This window comes from Lissotriton helveticus, chromosome 8 (genome assembly GCF_964261635.1).
Source record: "Lissotriton helveticus chromosome 8, aLisHel1.1, whole genome shotgun sequence".
Classification (NCBI taxonomy): domain Eukaryota; kingdom Metazoa; phylum Chordata; class Amphibia; order Caudata; family Salamandridae; genus Lissotriton; species Lissotriton helveticus.
Window position 1 is genome coordinate 1,647,151,438 of NC_136069.1, and position 23,855 is coordinate 1,647,175,292.

Genomic DNA, 23,855 nt, shown 5'->3' on the forward strand with positions numbered 1-23,855 from the left:
TGGATGGGCTGGGATTGTGCAGATTTTATTGTTTTTTGTCGTTTTTTTGGGCCTGCTGGTGTGGCCCTTTGCCCAGGGGTGGTGAGTGTTGCATGGGCCTAGTCTTTCTGTGGGGTGTCTTCTTGAATTTAAACACCATTGAGGCCATGGATGGGCTGGGATTGTGCAGATTTTATTGGTTTTTGTCGTTTTTTTGGGCCTGCTGGTGTGGCCCTTTGCCCAGGGGTGGTGAGTGTTGCATGGGCCTAGTCTTTCTGCGGGGTGTCTTCTTGAATTTAAACATAATTGAGGCCATGGATGGGCTGGGATTGTGCTAATTTTATTGTTTTTTGTCGTTTTTGGGGGGCTGCTGGTGTGGCCTTTTGCTTGCCCAGGGGTGGTGGTGGTGCATGGACTGAGTGTGCCTGTGGTGTGGTCTCACTCTCTTTGATGTAAACATCATGGATGGCATTGGATTGTGGTGATTTCTGGCTGTTTTTCTGTTTTTTGGGGGTGTACTGTTGATGTGGACTGGCCATGTGGGTGGTGGTGGTGGCCATCTTGAGTGCTGGCTGGTACAGGCAACATGTGCTTGGGGTGTAAGGGGGCCATTTTGAGGAGAGGCAGTGTCTGAGGCCTGCACTTATTTTGCCTACTTTTCATCCCTTATGCCCAGGGGTAGTGAGTGTTGCATGGGCCTAGTGTTTCTGAGGGGTGTCTTCTTGAATTTAAACACCATTGAGGCCATGGATGGGCTGGGATTGTGCAGATTTTATTGTTTTTAGTCGTTTTTCTGGGCCTGCTGGTGTGGCCCTTTGCCCAGGGGTGGTGAGTGTTGCATGGGCCTAGTCTTTCTGTGGGGTGTCTTCTTGAATTTAAACATAATTGAGGCCATGGATGGGTTGGGATTGTGCTTATTTTATTGTTTTTTGTCGTTTTTGGGGGGCTGCTGGTGTGGCCTTTTGCTTGCCCAGGGGTGGTGGTGGTGCATGGACTGAGTGTGCCTGTGGTGTGGTCTCACTCTCTTTGATGTAAACATCATGGATGGCATTGGATTGTGGTGATTTCTGGCTGTTTTTCTGTTTTTTGGGGGTGTACTGTTGATGTGGACTGGCCATGTGGGTGGTGGTGGTGGCCATCTTGAGTGCTGGCTGGTACAGGCAACATGTGCTTGGGGTGTAAGGGGGCCATTTTGAGGAGAGGCAGTGTCTGAGGCCTGCACTTATTTTGCCTACTTTTCATCCCTTATGCCCAGGGGTAGTGAGTGTTGCATGGGCCTAGTGTTTCTGAGGGGTGTCTTCTTGAATTTAAACACCATTGAGGCCATGGATGGGCTGGGATTGTGCAGATTTTATTGTTTTTTGTCGTTTTTTTGGGCCTGCTGGTGTGGCCCTTTGCCCAGGGGTGGTGAGTGTTGCATGGGCCTAGTCTTTCTGTGGGGTGTCTTCTTGAATTTAAACACCATTGAGGCCATGGATGGGCTGGGATTGTGCAGATTTTATTGGTTTTTGTCGTTTTTTTGGGCCTGCTGGTGTGGCCCTTTGCCCAGGGGTGGTGAGTGTTGCATGGGCCTAGTCTTTCTGTGGGGTGTCTTCTTGAATTTAAACATAATTGAGGCCATGGATGGGCTGGGATTGTGCTTATTTTATTGTTTTTTGTCGTTTTTGGGGGGCTGCTGGTGTGGCCTTTTGCTTGCCCAGGGGTGGTGGTGGTGCATGGACTGAGTGTGCCTGTGGTGTGGTCTCACTCTCTTTGATGTAAACATCATGGATGGCATTGGATTGTGGTGATTTCTGGCTGTTTTTCTGTTTTTTGGGGGTGTACTGTTGATGTGGACTGGCCATGTGGGTGGTGGTGGTGGCCATCTTGAGTGCTGGCTGGTACAGGCAACATGTGCTTGGGGTGTAAGGGGGCCATTTTGAGGAGAGGCAGTGTCTGAGGCCTGCACTTATTTTGCCTACTTTTCATCCCTTATGCCCAGGGGTAGTGAGTGTTGCATACTTGCATGTCCCTAGTCTTTCTGTGGGGTGTCTTCAATGTAAACATCATGGATGGCATGGGATTGTGCTCATTTTTCTGTGTTTTGTCGATTTTTTGGGGTGTATAACTGAACTGATGTTCCTCTGTCTTCCATTGCTTTTAGGTGCACAAGAAGACTCAATAGAACCACCAGTGCCAGGAAGAAGTCCTGCAGCGGTGTGTGCAGCATAACGTCACGCGACGTCACGTCACTCTGGACACAGAACCCTCTGCAACTCGTGCAACTGCTGCCTGCTGACCTGCTCTGAAGAAGATGGCCCCAAAAAAAGTAACCCGTAGCTCCTCTAGCAAGAAAGGTGCCAGTAAGGAGCAGAAGAAGCAAGTTACCAAGGACACTGGTGTGCCGCCCGCCCCTTTTTTTGGGAGTAAAAAAAAAAGTATGCCTGCAGCAGCTGCAGCGGGATCTGCTGGGGACCAAGCTGGCAGCAGCACCCCCGCTCCATTGGGCTCAGTGCCACCACCACCACCACGACAACTTAAGTCCAAGCCCTTGAGTGCTGCAGAGGCAGCCAGTATACTTCTTCAATCACCATCGACCAGTGATGTTGGCTCATCGCAAGAAAGCAGCAGCAATGTCCCTCAATCAACACAGGTTGTTGTAGCTCATCTGACGAGTGTTGAACAACCACAGCCGCAACAACAATCACATGTGCAAGTACAAGCCCAAGTACATGTGGAAGGAGAGGCAGCGCAAGGAGATGCGCAAGCAGAGGTGCATGGAGGGTCACAACAAGTGCCCACAATAGTTGTTCCTCCCGAAGTAGGGGCACATCAGGAAATCGACAATCAAGGCGAGGTATCATTTGAGGAAGCCACTCCTCCTGATGATCCTTCATTGTCTTCCACACCCCTAGCAAGGAAGAGATCAAGGGTGGTGTCTACATCCTCTTCAAGCACACCTCCTTCTGATGATACGGATCAAACTTGGGAACAAACAAAGGTAGTTAAGCGTAAAAGGAAGCTCGTCCAAAGTCTCAGAGTTATGGAGTGTGATGAGTCTCAACAAGAAGTGGCGGATACTGCTGCTGATGAAGACTCTGCCAACGACGACCCAGTCATCATAAAGGTCACTGCAGCCCCAGCGGGCATGCAGCAAACAGACATTTTGACCCTAGCCCGAAGAGCTGCTGAGCGTGATGATGATGTTGTCGATGAGGAGGCAGTGGAAACACCACAATCATTGGAGTTAAGTAGTACACCAACTCGTCCCGCTTCCATATTTCTTTCTGGCAAGAAGAGACCTCCGTCAATCTCGACCTTAATTAGTGGCGGTGAAAGTGCAAAACGTACAAAAGTTGGGCAATCCACATCCTCCACTTCATCTGGCATTAGCTTCATGACCACCACCACCAGTATCGCCGCCTCCTCCATGTCCCACAGACACTTCAAGTCCCCAGTTTGGGACTTCTTTACTGTTTGTCCAAAAAATCAAAAGTTTGCCATTTGTACCATTTGTAAGCAAGCAGTTAGTCGTGGTAAGCCAGGTACCAACTATGGTACCGGAGGCCAGAGAGGTCATCTTAGGAGACAGCACACTGTCAAATGGTTTGCGCACCTAGATGCGATCAAGAAAGGCCAAATTCAAGGAAACGTTGATGTTTCATCTGATGATGACGAGCAGGAAGAAGACGTGTCAAACACTTCCCTTACACCCAGTACCCCTGTCAGCAGCACACCCAATGTGAGGCACACTAAGAGTGTTGGAGCGAGTGAGACACCAACGCACAAAAGTTCACCAGCGAGCAAAATTGGGTCAACGAAGTCATTATCAGCCCGTAAATGCTTGGTCCAGGGCAACATTAGAACAATGCTTACTTCAGACGTGCCATATGAACGCAACCACCCACTGACGCGTCTGTATAACACTAAGCTGGCTAAAATGCTAGCTGTGGACCTTCTACCTTTTTCTTTTGTAGAAGCGGTAGGTTTTCTTGAATTAGTGGCAACGCTCTGCCCTAAATGGAAGGTTCCGAGCCGGTTCTATTTTGCCAGAGTTGCGGTTCCAGCACTACATGAAGATGTGCTGCAGGCGATTGGGGCAGCTTTGCAGAAGAGTGCTGTTCACACAATACATCTGACAACAGACATGTGGACCAGTGGCCCAGGCGATGATTACATGTGCATCACTGCACACTGGGTCTCTTTTTCAGGTGTTATAGCAAAGCTAAACGCAGGTGTTGACCCGGACCAAGTTTTCAAAGCTGCTCGGAAACATGCAACACTAGCCATGTTTGGCTTGGAGAAAAGTCACACAGCAGAAAACCTTTTGGAAGAGTTTGACAAAAAGGTCTTGACAATGCTATCCCCCCTAAAACGCAAGATTGGTTATGTTTCCACGGATAATGGCGCCAATGTAGTTAAGGCCATGTTGAAGGGTGACCATGTTAGAGTGCCGTGTTTGGCGCACTGTATCAACCTGGTAGTTCAAAAATTCTTGAGTGATAAAGAGAGTCCAGCGTTCGAGGTAATGGCCACCTGCCGCAAAATGTGCAACCATTTCAGCCATTCTTTTAAGGCCCGGAAGCATCTGCGGAGACTGCTACTTGAACGTGGAATGCCAGTGAAAGCACTCATCCAGGAGGTGGCAACACGTTGGAACTCAACCTTCTACATGCTTGAGCGTCTGTATGAGCAGTATACGGTACTCGATCACTATTTCTTGACAGAGGCTACATCTCAGAAGGAGGACCTGCGGATGAGTAAGGCGCAATGGGCCATAGTTAAAAGCCTGACAGACATGCTTCGTCCTTTTGAGTTCTTCACGCGTGCAGTCAGCCAGGAGGACTGTAATTTGGGAAAAGCTATCCCATTGTTGTGCATACTGGAGCACCAACTGATGGCGGTTTCTTCTGAGTTTCAAAAAGATGAAAAAAAAAAACCCATTTCATTTTGTCTGAGAAAATATTACATCGCCTACGTGGTGATGAACGTCTTAAAAACATCAACTCAGATCAGCATTACATTTGTGCTACTATTCTGGATCCACGCTACAAAAAGGCGCTGGCAGACAACGCATTCTTTCCTTTCGCTGATGCAGATGTTCAAAAGTACAAACATTGGTTAGCCTGGTCAGCCAAGAGGTTTGAAAAAGAACGGCAGGTTATTGAAGGAGAAGCCAGTACATCAGCATCAGCATCAGCAGGCCATCCGCAGTCACAAGAATCCACTTCTGCACCTGTGGCTGGGGCACAAGTGACCTCTCAGCCGTTAAAGACACCGGCAACTGGATCATCTGCACCACACACAATGACAACACTAACAGTGGCTGGGGAGGAGGATTGGCTAAGTTTGATGGGGTATGGTTCTCGAAAAAATGTCACAGGCACAGCAAAAAGTAAGCAAAGTGGAGGAACAGTTGATGACCTTGAGTCGATGGTGCAGGACTATCTGAATGACTCAACAGTGGTCTTTCTTAATGAGGAGCCATTGCAGTATTGGCATGGCAAAAAACAATTGTGGCCACAGCTCTACAACCTGGCTATAAACTATTTGTCTTGCCCACTCGCAAGTGTGTCTTCTGAACGTGTTTTCAGTGCTGCTGGTGGCATTGTAACTCCCAAACGGAGCCGCCTCTCGCCCAAAAATGTGGAGCGGCTGACAATGATCAAGATGAATCAGCACCTCATACCACCAGATTACAAAGTACGAGAAAGCACGCCGCATGAAGACGAGGAGGACAGCAACGTAGATGAGGGGATTTTTTATCTGTTCGGTGCCACTGACCTCATCCAGCCTGAATTCGCAGAGTATGATGACGAAATCTTGTTCTTATTCCCTGACACCGAGCCCTGAAAATGAGACAATCAATCAAGAACTTTCTTTTTCGTCCTTATTCACTTTTATTCCTGTGTGCTTTGTGTCTCTCTTTCTTTGTTTTGCACAGTTAATTTAATTCAAACTTTAATCACCTAATCCCAAAAACAAGACCATCATCAGAACTGTCTTCACTTGTTTGCTTATTGATTTGAAGGTGCCGCAGTCTACATTCCTCAGGTTCACAAGTTCTGAAGAACATGCTCCTCTATCCTCCTCCTCCAGACTGCGATTTCCCTCCAAGCAGAGTGCTGGATTACGCACAATGAAGAAAGACTCAGCACTTGTGGGGGTGTTGTACTTCTTTGCGGGTGAGTTGACGGTTTTGGGCCCATTGCTGTGAAGCTCTAATAATGGACAAAAGTGTTTTGGACCAAATATGAGGTGGAAATTTCTTGCCGTTTTTGCTGACTTGCTTGCCTTTGAGGTGCTCTTTGGCGGGGTTCCGGGGGTTTGTGTGTAATTTTTGGTGTCTGTCGAAGCACTGCTGCGACAGTCTAATCTTGATTGCATTTGCTTTTCAGGAAATCCGTGGTGGAAAACAGGAGTTATGATGATTGATGATGATGACGACCTAGCTGCACAGCGCCGCGTTTGGACCGAAGGCCGAGAGACATTGTAAGTATGAGATTTAGCTTTTCCGCTGTTTGGGGGTGTTGTGTCGGGTGTTTTTTTGCGGGTGGGTTGGCGGGTCTTGCCTGGGGCATTCCTGGGAAGGTCTAATACCGGATACAAGTGTTTTGGACAAAATCCATAAGGAACAGCCTTTTTTTTGCCATTTCTTCAGACATCTTGCTCAATGTAGCGTTTTGGGGGGCTTCCTGCTGTTCGTGGGTGGGTTGCGGCCGGGGTCTCTGTCGAAGCACTGCTGCGACAGTCTAATCTTGATTGCATTTGCTTTTCAGGAAATCCGTGGTGGAAAACAGGAGTTATGATGATTGATGATGACCTAGCTGCACAGCGCGTTACTTTGGACCGAAGGCCGAGAGATATTGTAAGTATGAGATTTAGCTTTTTCGCTGTTTGGGGGTGTTGTCGCGTGTTTTTTTGCGGGTGGGTTGGCGGGTCTTGGCTGGGGCATTCCTGGGAAGGTCTAATGCCGGATAGAAGTGTTTTGGACAAAATCCTTAAGGAAAAGCCTTTTTTTTGCCATTTCTTCAGACATCTTGCTCAATGTAGCGTTTTGGGTTGCTTCCTGCTGTTCGTGGGTGGGTTGCGGCCGGGGTCTCTGTCGAAGCACTGCTGCGACAGTCTAATCTTGATTGCATTTGCTTTTCAGGAAATCCGTGGTGGAAAACAGGAGTTATGATGATTGATGATGATGACGACCTAGCTGCACAGCGCCGCGTTTGGACCGAAGGCCGAGAGACATTGTAAGTATGAGATTTAGCTTTTTCGCTGTTTGGTGGTGTTGTGTCGGGTGTTTTTTTGCGGGTGGGTTGGCGGGTCTTGCCTGGGGCATTCCTGGGAAGGTCTAATACCGGCTAGAAGTTTGTTGGACAAAATCCATAAGGAAACACCAGTTTTGGCACTTTTTGTAAGTTAGGGTTCGTTAGGGTTAGCCCTAGCAGCAGGATTGCATGTGTTTAGGGGGGTTCTATTGCAACGCGGTTCTGTTGTTGTAGAGCACTGTTGGAGCGATGCTGGCTATGGATACTTTTGCTTGCAGGCAAGTGGTTTGAATACAATCCACGGTCTGTATTTGGGTCTACTGTTACTTTCAAAGTACGTTTTGTAACCATTTTTCTGCTAGGCATCGTTTTTGGAGATATGATTGGGTTCTTCTACATTTTTGCGACTGGCTTTAGTAAGGGTCTTGGTGGGAGCATTGCTGGGAAGGTCAAATTTTGTTCTAAAACACAGTAGTACACCCACCTTGAGGGGAAAGATCCGCTATAATATTTTGGCCATACTTATTGATCCTTAAAAAGGTGACTCAGACAGAGCACGCAATTTCAAAAATATTGTACTGTCTATTAGGGAAATCAAAGTGTCACTTTTTGAACCACACAGCGTACATACCTTTTATTTATTTATCAGTGGTATTGTAATAGCACTTCCTGTTTTCCGTTCAATAATTACAGGCCGGGTTTCAGTCAACATCCGCCAGGCAGGCAGTGGACAGGGTGTCTCTTCTGTCAGTGGTCACCACCACATTGATGGACGAAGCGTCAGCTGGAATGGAGGAGTGCCGCCAATAAGAGGAATTGTTTGCTGCATGCAACTTACTTACCAATTTCAACAGGACAACTCCAACAACATACGCAATACAGATACAGTATCCATTGTTGTCTTTTATTCTATGAGTGTGACTGCATGTGCTTACCTTTAGTTTGTAACCAAAGATTGTCTGTAAACTCTGTATCTTCAATTATTGTTTGTCCATGCTCTGCTTTTTTTTTCTTCTCTCAACAAAACCTACCCAAAAAGAAACCCCCATTCCCATCCATTTTACAAACCCTAACCCTCTTCCCCCGGGCTGTGTTGTTTTGCTTGATGTCTGACTAAAATGACATCAATAATTCCACACACTTGCTGGGGAGGATAAGGTGATAGCAGCAACAGGCTGGTGAAGGAATACGAGGATATCTTCTAGACTTACTCAGCTTCAGTACTATATCTTCTAGTAGTAGTAGCCAATGTCAAATAAATTCAACGCAAGTACTAGTTATACTTGCAATACTTTACCATTTGTTAGGCTACATTATGGCACTGTTCTAGTGTACTGTCACCTGCTATTTTCTCGATCGTACCGTAACCGTTGTAATGCTACAGTAAGGAGTACAAACAAGGTTTCGTTTTCTTTTTTTCCATAGGCATGCAACTGCCACTGTGTCACACCACTAGTACCACCGCAATGAGGAAATGTCACCCGCCCAGGAATGACAACGTTAATCCCCATTTCACCTGGAGCCAGCCCTGGGCCTAGCCCTAATTTCTAACACAAATTACAGGTAAGATAAGCGTTTGGTGGGAGGTAGTATAATGGAGTATTATTTCGGAGTAGACAAGAGATTGACGGTTGTACTACTAAAGTCCTACGACTGTTCAGGAAAACAAAGTTACTGTTACACCCCCGCCCCCCACCCACCAGACTGAAAAGCAGTAAAAAACAGGTATGGTCAGATAAAGTTGAAAAATATATTTATTTATCCCTAACAAAATAATCTCCCTCACCCACCCTAACCCCAACGATTGTCTCTGAAACGTCCCAAAACGATCCCAACTCCCAAATCCCACCCCCCAAAAGTCTATAAAAAAAGGGCAAGGGACACTCCACTACTGGAGGGTGCTGGTGCTGGTGCATGATGCGGCATGGGCATCATACTCCTTGCGGAGGGTGGCAAGCTCGGAGCGGAGGCCCTTAACCAAGGTCTTATACCTCAGGACCTCCTGCTCCAGGTTGGACATGCGGACTCGTAGGCGGCGTTGGCGTTCCTTGCAGCTCCTGTGGGGGGCAGCTGGTATTTCGGTTGCTTGGCGGTGGCGGTCGGCTTTCTTAGCCCGGCTCGGTCCCGCTGGCTTAGTCACGGAGGAGGATGCAGTGGTCACAGTCGAAGATGTTGCCCCGCTCGACTGCGTGTCCTCCTCCTCCTCCAGGGCCACCAGCCGCCGATACTCGGCGACTGTGGCCTCCAGCCTCCGTTGCCGGGCCAATCTAGCCTGCTCCCTCCTTGTTGTTGATTTGGAAGGAGCAACTATATGAAGAAAGAAAGACATAGTCTGTAACCAATGCTCCTTATTAATAACACAAAGTGATTGAGCCGAAAGTTGGGTCACAGAGTACAAGTAGCAAATTGAAAGCACAGTACATAACTATTGAGGACAGTATCTATGTAACCTCCCACTTCTGCATCCTTGCTCTAACAGTATTGGTAGTTTAATGAACTAATTCTACGACCACTATGGACTTCCATTACAGTCGACTATGACAGTACACCAGTCTTATTCTTCTTCTTCTCTCTTGTTTAGGGAAATGGGTACGTTATCTTATGCAAGCCGGCAGAATGACATGGACACAGCACAGTGAAGTTGCACCCGAGAAAAAAAGTTGCACACCATGATGATGGAGACAGACTTGCGTTACTGTACCGGTCCAGTACATGCAGGTGGTGAAGCTATTACTTTTCTATTACGGGTGGCACTGAGAATACTCTGTTACAAGGGCTACTGCTTAATTAATTTACCTTTCACCCTACAGTGCAAATGAGTACTAGAAAAGGAAACTGAAGAAGCTAACTAATTTGATTATCTATCACTTCACATGGGACGTATTTAATGACAGATGAGATGACTTTAGGTGCTTTGCTTAATATTGAGTGAACAGTGATACACCCACACATGAATGACGTACTACAAGTAAACTAAAGTTATTAAGAGAGGTACGGAGTGTCCACCGTAATAACCAGATATATGCTGTGAATGCAAACGCAATACAAAGTACTGCTACTATTCATGGTAGTATTGGACACATTTACAATTTCTTTTCCTTGCCTTCCCTGCACTGGGACGGACGTGCGGGTGCGGTGGTACATGCTCTTCAAGGTAACACTTACTTCACCTGGCGACCATCTACTCTCTCTAGATACACATGTGCTATGTAAGAGTCAGAGAATACCATGCTCCAGGCATCCATTCAGTCAAAGTATACGCACACATACAGTTTCTGTTTCACCCACCCAGGCTGCTGTCCTTCCACCCATCCTTGCTTCATCATTGACCCAGCCATGCACCATACCATATTCTTTCCTTCCCAGCCACCTCTGGGTCCAAGCAAACACATATCGTTCTTCTTTGCCAGCCATCATACAAGTTCGCGTCCCACTTACTTACACCCTTCTTTCGCTTTTCGTTCATCCCATCCATCACGTTCGTCTAAGAACTTATTGGGATTCTTCTCACCAAAAACTTCACAGCTAAGTCGAAGTACATTTCGAGGAGGCTACTACCTGGTTGATTTGTAATTGTAATACACCCGTGCAGAAAGCACACTATGCAGTCTTCAATCTCAATAAGTAAGGAATATATAGCTTACCTGTTTCCGCCACCACCGTTTGATCCCCCACAGGAACGGCCACCAGCTCTTCTAACGCCGCCTCCTCCCCAGAGGCCTCCGAGTCCAAGTCCAACACAGCCACCTCCGCGCTGGCCCCGTCACCAGATGTTACACCTACAAAGTACATTTAAGAATGTTAGAATACACCACTCACTACTATATAATATTTGGTCTAGGAGAAATGTTAAAAAAACAGAATACAATGTAATAATTTGTGACTGTCTACTCCATAGTAAAAATGTCCCATTTTCCAGGGAAGGCTGTTGTCTTGCTTCACTTTTATGCACAACTGATGAATGCTTGCTTTTGATTTTTAACACGCACCACTTTTTCTCCTAACAGACAGAAGCTTGACTCCTGAGTCCTAAGAACACGACCAGGATCAAGTTCAAACTAGGTGAGAGTTCGGCTCGACCACAAGAAATGTGTCCAATTAATCGTCAGCACTAACCACTTTTCCGTTTACAGTTAAATAGTTTTATGACAAAGTAGATTTTAATAAATGTGTTTACTTTTAATAAAGCTTTTACACTTAAATAGACTCTGTGGTTTTTGTTCCTCTAGACTAGAGTGGATGAGCTAAAGGTTTTGGAATTTTTGCAAGCATGAGTGCCTCTGACACTTCTTGACTGTGCTGTGACTCCGTAGTACTACTCTCTTGTCCTGCGTACGATAATCTAGAGATCATTGGGGATCTATAATCGGTGACTTCGGGAGCTGAATGACTCTGCCACACTATCTAGTCAGTAAGGAGACAGTGCATAGAGGTATTGCTGAATATAATGGGAGTCCAATGGAATTGCCAAATGTCCAATCTTAGTTAGCTACACAGACAGACTAATAGGAATAGTCTAGTAATACCACAGGGAGTCATATTCGAGGCAGGATACGAATTTATATCCAGTCTACAAGAAGATCAAAGACGATTTAGAAAAAATCGAATGAGGAACGCTAGGAAAAAATATGTACTGTTTATTAAAATGTAAACTTACTGGGGCCAGCAAAGGAGCCCTCGCCTGCCCGATCCTGGCCTGCATCCTCAGCACCCTCCTCCTGTGTCCTCTTGCCCTTGGGGGGAGCTGATGTACAACATGAAAGAAAGAAAAACCAGAAAACATGGATGAGATTTTTCAACCAAATCAAACATTTCAAAAGAACAATAACAACATATTTTGGAAAAATAGCAAATAGATAGACAACTATTCCACGGGATCTATCTCATGTGGTATACTACGTTATTCGTATTGCCTGATTTGCGGAACGTTGACTTAGAAAGTTCCTATGTAACTCAATAAACAGACTACTAAAGAGGTTTGCCTAGGCCTGGCACTGCAGGCAGCAGTGCGCAACACGTGACAGACAAAGTCCATCCTGCTTGCAGATCAGTGAATACTCAAACTATCAATCCACCCGCCACCACCGCCACTATTTCTTCTGATAGCCATGTGACTGTCTAAAGGAAGGACTGGACTTCAGTCTGTTGGGGCTGATTTATAAGTCCCTTGCGGAAGTTGCGGCTGATTTTCCTCCATTGTTGCGTGCCTTTTCTGACGCAGCGGCAGAACAAAAGACTCGCCATGGTGTTGGTGCGGCGTATATATAAAAAAAAAAAACACATATGGGCATATGGGCGATGCATCACGTTGTAAAGCCCTGCGCCATCAGGGGGCGTTCCGGCGCAAGGGAGGGCGTACCTGCGCAGGAACGAATCCTAAAAGTGGCTGAGGGAAATCTACAAGATGTCAATCAGTCATTTTTAGGACAATGATGCATGACTCAAACCCTGCGCGCTTGAAGCCGACGTACGGCTTGATGCAGCATTGGGGAGATAGGGTACCCCAGAGCATTGCTGGAGCTGCGCCATCGTTGGCACGCAACTCCAGCAATGCGCTGCCTTTACGGCACAGATGCGTAAGGCTTCTGTGACGTTTTGGGCCAATGGGTGGTGGTGGCATGGCACACAATTACTGCCGCATCCCTGCTACTTTGCAGGGATGCGCCGGTAATTGAAAATATGACCCTTACTGTCTAGCATTACGCAGTTCTTTTCTTTACAGTACAGTCATACATAATTTCTCAGGCCAATGAAATGCTTCTGAACACAACATACAAAACAAAGAAGCATAGTAGCAAGCAAGGCTACTGAGAAGGAGAGCAGTGCACCTGAAAATGAAATGCATAGAAGATTTTGAAATATAATTTACCTCAATGTAATCGGCAGCATTATTGCTCTTGGTAAAGAACAAAGATTTGCAAATAACAGAGCAGGATAAAACAGAGTAGTAAATGTACTACTACTACTACTCACCAAGCCCGGGGACCTCTACGCCGAGCGCGTCCAGCAAGTCCCGCTCCCGGTCCATGACATCGGTCCAGCGGTGGGTGGCCTGGTTATATGTGCGCCGGACCCCAGAGATCTTGTACATGGCCCGGCACACCTTCTCCCACCGCTGGCGGCGCTCCCGGATGCCATAGCCGGTCGCGATCTTGCCGCCTCCCAGGATCGTCTTGGGGAGGCGGCGCTGGACGTGGAAGATCAGTGCCGCCACTTCCTCCGCGCTGAAGATCTCCCTCGGGACCACTTGCTCCCCCCTTAAACGTCCGCACGGGAGCCGGGCACGGGGTGCGGGACCCTTCCCCTTCTCAGGGTGCTTCCCGGCTCCCTTTACCATGGTCTGGGCAGAAATAAACTTAAATGATAAAGAAGAAATAGAATAGTGAAGAAGAAAAGAAAAGAGTTTAAAAAAGTAGTTTAAAAGTAAATAAAAGCTGCAGAAAACACAAAAATATAGAGCTAGAAAAATAGAGGGTTAGATAATAAGTAAAATTAGATCAAAAAAACTTCAAACAAGCAAAGGATGGCAGAGATTGAGAGAGGATACAGAAAGCATGCCCAGAACCATAGCAATGAATGAGAAACAAGATGGCCGCGCCCGTTCACGACCGCGTGGGTAAGTTCGCGCGAGATTTTCCTTGCGAGTACGCGCGAAATTGTACTAGCGAGCAGCACACTTTGCGAGGTTACACATAGCGGGCGGAAACGGAATTACGTCACGCCAACAAGATGGCCGCGCCCGTGTACGACCGATAGGGTAACTTGGCAAACGAATAGCTAGAAGCGCCTCGCGAACACGTGCAAGATCACGCGAACATACACGTCGCAACAAAAACAATTTTGTATTCGCACGTATTCGCGGCTTCCGAAATCGATCTCGCACGGATTCGCGCCCCAAAAAACGCGCGAAATTGCAAAAAAAACGATTTTAGCTAAAATGAAAGCAATGAGCAGGTGCAAAAGTTCAAACTTAACATTAGTAACATTCAAGGTAGTGCTTCCTGATGGGCCCCTCCAGAGTTTGCAACTATTCTATGACCCTGCTATGACCCAAACAGCAGGCTCATAGAATAGCACCATAAAGGTCCTGTAAAAAAAAAATTTCACTGCAACAAAAAGCAAATTACAGATAAGGAAGGAAGCAGGTGCCAGCCAGACTGGAACTTTCAAAATTACTGACACATTAATGAAACACAAATTAATTGATGGCAGTTGAAGAAGGGCAGGTGTGCTTGCTTTTTTCAACCACCATAATCTACAGTGATAAATAAACCTAATAGGTGCCAGTGAGGATGTACTAGAGGGTGGCATGGGTGTCCCAGAGGGTGGCAGTGGTGAAACAGAGGGTGCTGTGAACCTGTGATGATAAACCAGACGTAGAAACAACATAGTCGCGGCCGTTGCAAGCCGAAAAGTAAGTTCGCAATTGCGAACTTGTCCCAAAATCGGCGCGAACACGCGCCAACACAAAAAACGGAAAAATCCGCAAATCCGCTAGAGTTCGCGGATCTTCGCGGATTGCGAATCCGTAAATCCGCAATTTCGCGTACGCGAGATCCGCTAGATCCGCCCATGCTTAGTCATATATCATCCTAATCTTGAGGTGACAAAACGTGCTAAGTCTATTGGCAGATGTCTTGAGAGGGTGGGACATCTGTTGTTTTGCTGCAGGGTTTGGCAAATTCTTTGATGATGGAGAAGTGTTCTTTGGTTTTGTAAGCATTGGCGAGGATTCAGTTTTGGAGGAATTTCTTCTTTGTGTATTTGATGAGTTGGTTGTGTGCTGTGGTGGCTGCTCTGTAGGTGGTGCATGTTTCTAGGATTTTGTTGTTTGTCCAAGTCATCGACAGGAGAGCTTGGATTCTTGTAGTGCAGGAGTGAACTTGCTTGCTTTCTTGATGTATCATACTGTGGATTTATTGAGGTGGATGAGTGTGTTGATGCAGTTTGTGATCTAGCTCTAGAGGTAGCGTGCCCCGGCGTTAGCGTCTGATGTCATCGGTGGATGGTTGCTGATGAAGTCTGAGGTGAGATGGTCTTTGGTGACTTTGTTCCAGCTTCTACTAGGAGGCAGCGGGCCTGCTTGTATATGGTGAGTTTTCTGAAGAGAGAACTGGATGCAGTGATTGTCGTTCCAGAGGAGTTCCATGGTTTCGCTGTAGGAGATGCTGTTTCCTTCTGTGAAGACAGGGTTGAGTGTGTGTACCATTGCCTTTGGGATGCGATGGCAAGTTGCTTCATTCCTATGTTAGCAAGGTTCTTTGGGAGGGCGGTGGTGTTGGGGTCATCATGGTTGTCCAGACGGAAGTTTAGGTCTCCAAGTAGGATATAGTCTGTGGAGGCGAGGACGTTGGGTGCAATAAGGTCGGCAATGGTGTTGGTCAAGGGAGCGCAGGGATGGGCTTCCTGTACATGGATGTTTCACAAAGAGTAGTTTTTGGTTTGGTCTGTATTTAGAGATGCTCCATGAGAGTCGTAGTGTCATTCAGGCTGGTAGTTGTCACGCAGAAGTTGCTGTTGAGGATGATGGCGATTCCTCCTCCTAGGCAGGTGGGGTAGTCTTCCTGCAGGATCTTGTATCCGTCGGGAATGACTGTGGCAATGTCAGGTGCTGAGTTGACGTTGATCCAGGCTTCTTTGAGGATTGAGACATTGGACATTTGGGTTTTGAGGAGGTCCCAGATTTCTATGGCAGCCAGCACTTATTGGTGGAGTTGCACTGCAGGAGAGCAGCCAAACTGACCAGGTCAGTGGCCTACATCAAGTCCAAGGGTCTAGGAGAGCAGTCTTTCTTCTGCTGATATTCCAGACAGTGTTCGGAGGAGCTCCTGCATCTCTCCCATATTTATCCTGCATTCTGGATGTGCAAGGGGGAGGGACACTAAAACCAATAGGGGTAAAGTTACCTCCCTCTGCAATGGCCACTGCCTGCAAAGTGTGGCATAATTGGGACCCAGAAGGCACTGCTATCCAAAAAGCAAAATGGAGAAAATCTCTCCTTGCTGTGTGTGCCTGTGTAACCCAGCCCAAAGGTGTTGCTAACAACTGACTATACTCCTCTTCAATGCCCTCTCCTAATCTAATCAGGGGAGCTCCCATCCGGCCGGTGGTCAAGGAAGTGGTGTCTGGCCTGGGTCATATGACATCTGTTCTCCTGACTTTAAAGTTTAGCTTATTTCCCTAGCCCACTTCTTCTCCCTGGCTTCTCCAGGAAGCAATCTCCTTCAACCAAATGGTTGTTTTGTTTCAGCCCCAGGCCTCTCCAGAACTATGCAGGAATCAGCTTTATTCAGGCTGTCAAAGGTTGGTCAATCAGAAGAGGCTGAAACAGGGTTCCTTTATGTAATATCGGGATAGTAAGTTTTAAAACGTGTTTCCTGTAATAGTTACAATAAATCTAACCATGGCAAGTTGCTGGATTTAATGTGATCATTAATTTGATAGTTTGCTGGCTAGCTTCGAAGCAAAGACAGACTTTATTAAGTTCAATAAGGCCTTCCACATGTTAGCCAATAGGGCTAGCAGCACTACAATAAGGAAAAACAACATTGGCTGTTTTTCCTTACTAGTGCACATAAAACATATTTTATATTATCTGTGCTTTTTCTAACTATGCACTCTACCATTGGGGCATATAGGGCAGACCTTAAGGGTGACTTATAAGTAATAAAAAGGTTGTTTTGGAAGTTATTTTAATCCCAAAGTTGGATGTATACATAGTTTTATTTTAAAACAAGACTGCAAGGCATACATGGATTTAAAATGACATCACACACAGCAGTAGTGTATACTTATGTACATTCATCCCACTGGGGTCTCTAAACCTAGATGTTCTAACATACAGTAGGGACAGGTTTTCTTTGCTAATTAGAATTATACTAATTACTATATACTTTTAGAGGACAGAACGCTGGCCATAAGCCTGTTTAGCAGAACCCAGGGCACTTTAAGAGTCAGTAACTACCAGCACCAGTCAAAAAAATGGAGGTGATCAGGGCAAAAATAATTACTTTTCTACATGCCGCCACATGAAAGGTGATGGGCAACTAACTTAAAACCTAGAGGTCCTCATCATTTAGGTCTGTGTTCCAATGTGAAGTATATACCCTGTAGGGAAATGGACAAAGCCAACACAAGGAGATGATGGACGGAGCGCTAAAACATTCCAGACACTCATCCACAGTCACAGATCTCGGTTAAATCCATCATTGTTGTTTAGCTCACTTCACCACCCCAGTTCAGACTCAAGCCTGGTCGTCACTGGACAGGAAACAAGCATCCTGAGATGAGTTTTGGGGTAAAACCCCTCATCAGCCAGGCTAGCATGAATCCAGTGACAAAGTGAACACAGGACCCACATCTGGGCATACCCTGCCATTTTAGGGGTGAAAAAAGCAAACACAAGTAGAAGATGGGCAGAGCACTGAAACTTTTCAGACACCCACCCCCAGTCACCTGGTCAGACTACCTGTGAAACTTAATTTTGACATGTAGTCTGCCACCAGTGTCAATTCCATGGACACACCAAGTGGTCAGAAAGAACAGCCCAGTAACCAGCTCCAAAACGTGTCTGCAGCCTTTCTGCTGCTGGTCTGTCAACTTGGGTTAGAGTATTACTACCTCCACATACCCCTCTTGCGCATTGGTGTCGAGGTGTTTTGGCATCGTCTCACTCTCCTCCTCTACTTATTCTGCGATCACAGCATGGTCATGTCTGCCCTGTCTTGAGTGTGCCAAGGTCCACCCAGTAAGTAACCTCACCTTGTTCTCCAGAAAGGGTTGGACCAGTCTATTTGTCCTGTGAGGCCCTTGTATCCAAAGGCTTTAACACCCACACCAACTGTCCTGGATGGTTCTCAATCATAGTAGCCTTCTGGTCACGCCAAAGCTTAATGATCTCTTGTCTGGCCTCCACTTACTACTTGCACTCTTTATATAGTCTGCCATGTAGGACTGAAGGTCTCGCACATAATCCAGACATCTGGTCTGGGATCTTACAGAGACGTCTCCCAAGCTTCTCTAACCAAACTCAATGGCCCTCATACAAAACGGCCAAACAGTAACTCACAGGGGCTAAATCCAACCCTTCTGTGGTACCTCTATTTAAGCAAACAGCATGGGGGGAGAACATACCATCTCTTCCTAAGTTTGTCAAATAAACTCATAAGCATGCCCTTCAGGGTCTTATTGAATCTCTCCACCAGACCATTGGTCTGAGATTATATGGGGTGGGGAATTTATAAGTAACACCACATTCGTCTCACATCGCCTTATGGTAGCCAGACACAAAATGAGTCCCCTTATCTGAGAAAACTCCTTTGGGGAAGCCCACTTTGGTTAAGACACCAAGTAGGGCTCTGCCACTGTGGTAGCAGTGACCATCACCACTGTTATTTCTTCTGAGTTTTTAGTGGCTACCACCAAGATATATCTGTTCCCAGAGGCAGTTGGTAGATCTAGGGGACCAACAATGTCAATATTCACCCTCTAAAAGGGAGCCCTAACCAGTGGCAGAGGCATCAAGGGAGCCTTTGGCTTGCTCCCTGCCTTGTGACTGTCTTGACTGCTGCCACAGGAGCAGCAAAACAGCTTTACCTTGTCAGACCTAAGGGCCAATAGAGCTGGTTGACCATTCCATTCTAGATCTTGGGCTATATGAAATGTTCAGCTAAGGAGATTGTCATGAACCAATCTGTGGATAAATGTTCTGTTCTTCTTTGGGACCACCACTCTAATCGTTGCCCCTGATTTGCGGTCTTTGGCCTCACTATAGAGGACTCCATACTATCAATACTGACATTACCTTTCTCTTGCCTGGAGGAAGTCTGCCTTACAGTGGTGGCAGGTGGTTGAAAATGGTGGTGGTGGTCATCCACTGCCTTTGGTCAGCCACATATTCCCTCATCGACATTAAGCTATCCACCCAACTTGTGTATACCCAGCCACTCACATTTACTCAGCCACTCAGTCAACCCCTGCAATCCCTGACTCATCCATTTACACAAATGCACACAGCCTCACCCATCCAGTATCCAGCAGTTTCAGTAATAACATTTACACTTGAATATGTTTTTTAAATGTTTGTTTTATTTGACCTGGTGATTACATCTGTTTATTGTAGTCACATGTAGTCATTAATCTGCAGAAGAAATAAAATGAGCAGCACTCGCATGATAATGAACTGAAACCATTGCTGCCTTTGAGATACACAAGCTCCTAGAGAGGCAGGGAAGTACTGGATGGGAGAGCTGAGAGAACAGATTTTTCGTAGTTTCTGTAAATAGAATGAGTTCCAACTTACTCGTGTGTGCTCATCGTCCTTGGCATATTTACGGCTTGAGTTCATATAAGATCACACACTCTTGTCTCCTAGACATGCACTGAATCAATGCTATTTTTTGAGCTATATTCCTCTGCCACAACTCTTTCCTGCTTCCTGGGATGCTCACATGCTCTTAATAAAATGTGACCTCAGGTAAAATGCTTTTAAACCCGTCCATTTCCATTTCATCATAGAGTTGGATGTAGTCAATAAGGCTGGCTGATTACACCCCACCTTTTGAGCTAATTGGAACGGGTGGAGTATTAGTAGCTGAGTAACATGCAGTCTTTTGAAGCCTGGGCTGGATAGAAAAATTCTCAAAGCTGTTTTCTATCAGCGCTCTTGGTGAAGGAGGCGATAAGTCAGGAACATTGCTGCATTACGTGAAAACATAAGGACTGTGAGTGATCAAACCCTTTCAGCCCTGCTGTGCAGCTTCAGTCATATACTTGCACAGGGAAATATGGCTTTTGAAAGTGTAAGAGTGAAGGAAACTGTTGTGAATAAAATGTTTTATTTTCAAAATGTATTTAAATAACTTCTTTATAGGAGAGAGCACAACATGGGTGATGTACAGCCCCTTAGTCCTTAAACATCGGCTGCCCCTGCTGCCTTAGGCCCTCAAGAGTGGGACAATCGCTTTGTCACTGGCAAATCTCCTCTATGGCGGTCCACTGGCTGCCTGCATCTCTGCCAAATCAGGCAAATCTTACAGTGGTGGAATCCAATCCCCCCTTCTGGTACCAGATTCTCCCGCTCAGGGTTGAATTCCTTCTAAACATCTTGAGGTACTTGGGCTGGCTCACCAGATACTTTGCAATTTCTCTTGCTCTTGGAGACTTGCCGCATTGTTCCAGTGTCCAAGTGGTCATTACTCCCCCGATGTGCAGCCAGAGCACTTGTCCTAACAAAAACCCACTCACGGAGGTCCAGTGTCTGAGAATGGCCTGCCTTTTCCCCCTGACAACTCAGAAGCGTCAAGAGTATTCCCCAGTAGACACTCCACTGGGGGAGGCAGAAGACACAACTTAATGTTATGTATTTTAGTATTTATTTTGTATGTATGTGTTGTATGTTTTTTTGTATGAGAATTGTTTGTATTTTAATATATGTGTTAAATGTTTTGTAGTTATTTTCTTTTTATTTGACTTCTGCGTTTTTATTTTCATAGCAGGATGTGGGTTTATAGGGGAGTAGGGTGGGAAGTAATTTATTTATATTAAATGTATTGATTATTTATTTATTTATTCATATTTCTTTAATTGAGATGTTATAACGTTAAATGTGTAAATTAATTAATGAATGATTTGATAAAAAAAATGGTTGATAATTAATTTAAATGAATGAATTGGTAATTAATTATGATAATTGTGTACATAATTTTAAATTTTTTATAGGTGTTAAGAGTGGGAAGTAATTTATTTTTAATTGATGAATTAATAATTGGCTGTTAATTATTTTTAATTAATTGATTGCTAATTATTTATGGTAATTGAGTAATTCATTCTAGGTGTGTGTTGTGGTTTTTATTGGTGTTAAGGGTGGAAAGTAATGTCATTTTAATTGATGAATTAATAGTTGGATGTTAAATAATTAATTGGTTATTAATTATGGTAATTGTGTAATTAATTTTAGGTGTTTGCTCTGGTGTTTTTAGGAGGAAAGGGGGACAGTCATTTGTATTTAACTCATTAATATATAGTATATCATTAATGTTAACTATTTAGTTTGTATTTTGGGTTTTTGTTTAAATTGTTGTTTGTTCTTTTTACTTTTAAAGGGGTAAAGGGTGGGTATTAAATACATTTTGATTACTTTACTATTAGCTGTTAAAAATAATAGTTTTTAGTTTATAAATACGTTTTTATTTTATATTATTTTTTTAGAGTTTAATTGAGATGTGTGTTGTGAATATCACAGTGTTATAGTGTGGTAGTCAATTAATGGTTATGCACTTCTTTATTAATAATAGTTTTTTAAATTGATTATTAATTATGTAAATTGTTGAGAAAAAATAATTAGAAATGTTGAAGAGTTTTGTTAATGGTGTGGTTTTATAGGGTAGGTAATATAATAAATGCATTTATGTATTAGTTAACATTTGTTTGTAAATATTTTGAAGTTTAAAACAATTTTTATTTTATACATTTATTATTTTATATTATATAGTATTTATTGTTTTTTCACGTTATTACCATTATACCATTTTACTATTACTATTATTATTAAATGTGTATATAATTTACTATATTTTATTTTTATTTTCTAAATATTGTTTATTTTTTATGAGTTTTTATAATTTGTAATGTTTTTTTGCTTTAACTGTTTGAGTTTGAATAGCATTTTGAGTCTCTTTGCTATCCAACACTTTCCATACCGTTGCACTCACTGGAGCGGGAATAATAACTCTTACCCCTCCACTATCTAACACTTTTACTACTGTTGCACTCACTAGAGTGGGAAGAGACATTTTTACCTCTCAACTATCCAACACTTTCCCTACTGTTGCATTCACTGGAGTGGGGATATAAATTGTTACCCTTCTGCTACCTAACAGTTATTCTACTGTTGCATTCATTGGAGTGGGAATAGCAATTGTTACCCCTCCACGGTCCAACACTTTTACTACTGTTGCACGATTTGGAGTGGTAATAGTAGTTTTTTCCCCTCCCCTATCCAAAATTTTCCCTACTGTTGGTCTCACTGGAGTAGGAATAGTCTTTTTTACCCCTCTGCTATCCAACACTTTCCAGACTGTTTTTTTTTTTAAGCTTGGGTGGAGGTCGCACAAATATAAGTCCAAAACTAGCAAGGTATTTTTTTGAAAGTCCTTTTCTTTATTTATACAAAAATGTATTGAGTGCAATAGTCCATTGATTTCATTATATACAAGAAAAAGTTGATCAGCCAACGCGTTTCTCTCCCGTACAGGGAGCTTCCTCAGGGCTGAAAGTCAAACATAAACATACATAATATAAGTCACACATATAAAAAGACACATGTATCAAGTGTGTACTATCAGGGTAAAAACATACAGGACCATAGTTACAATGCAGAGCAGAGCACAACTTAATCCATATTGTCATCCTTAATAGGTAATTCTATCAACATATCAATGTACATCTATACCACATTTTTCTATTGTAGTTACTTTCTCCCTGTATTCTCAATCTAGCCAATAGGGGAGTAAAAAAGAGATACAGGGGACGTGCAAAAAAAGGGGGGAGGCAGAAAAGAAGGAAAGAGAGTGTATATAATAGGACATATAATAAAATAAGATTGAATCAAAATGGGAAAGAAGGGGAATGGACAATAACAAAAATTACTTTTTATTCCATTTTTTTCCATTTTTATTTTTAATATTTGCCAGATAAAGGCATAGGTCACCTATTTCCTAATGGGGAATTAGTCTCAATTTGATATTGTACCAGTTTAACCCCTTCGATGCTCATGACGGAACGGTTCCGTCATGAGCGTCGGTTGGCCTGTGCTCATGACGGAACCGTTCCGTCATGAGCCGTTAGGCTTATTAGAACTTCAGCACAGCGCAAAAATTCGCGCCGCGCTGAAGGTGTTAACAATTGAACTGCTATTAAAGACGAGATTTTAAATGTCACTTTCCAGACTGTTGCGCTCACTGGAGTGGGAATATATATTTTTTCAGCTGCTAGCCAACACTTTCAGTACTGTTGCTCTCACTGGAGTGGGAATAGTAATTGTTACCCCTCTGCTATCCAACACTTTCCTTACTGTTGCACTCACTGGAGTGGGAATAGTAATTGTTACCTCTCTGGTATTGGTGTCTCTATTCTTTCAAAATTGTAGTCTGTATTTTAGAATGGGTGTATCAAAGGTTTTATTAAGGTATGAGGAGGTGCATCAGAGTTTCACGTGGATGATGTCATCAGTGATGTCATTTGAGATGTCATCAGTGATGTCATTGGTGATGCCACTGACCATGTCATGAATGATGTAATATGTGACGTCATCAGCAGTGCATTGCAGGGGAGTGAGTTATAGTTAACTCAACTAACTATAACAGCAGAATTGCAATAGTTTTGTATGAGTGAACTGTTCAACTAACTATACCGTCCCTGCAACCTATGTTTTTTTTTGTGAATTTCAAAGGTTTTTTAAATGCTACTTTGTAACTATACCGTCCCTGAAACCTATGGTTTTTTCAGTGAATTTCAATAGTTTTTATAAATGCTATTTTTTAGTTATAATCTTCTTTAAACCTTTAGTTTTTTCAGTGATTTTAAATTATCACTCCATTCTCAACCTAGTGAAAACAGCCAATATCCCCAGTT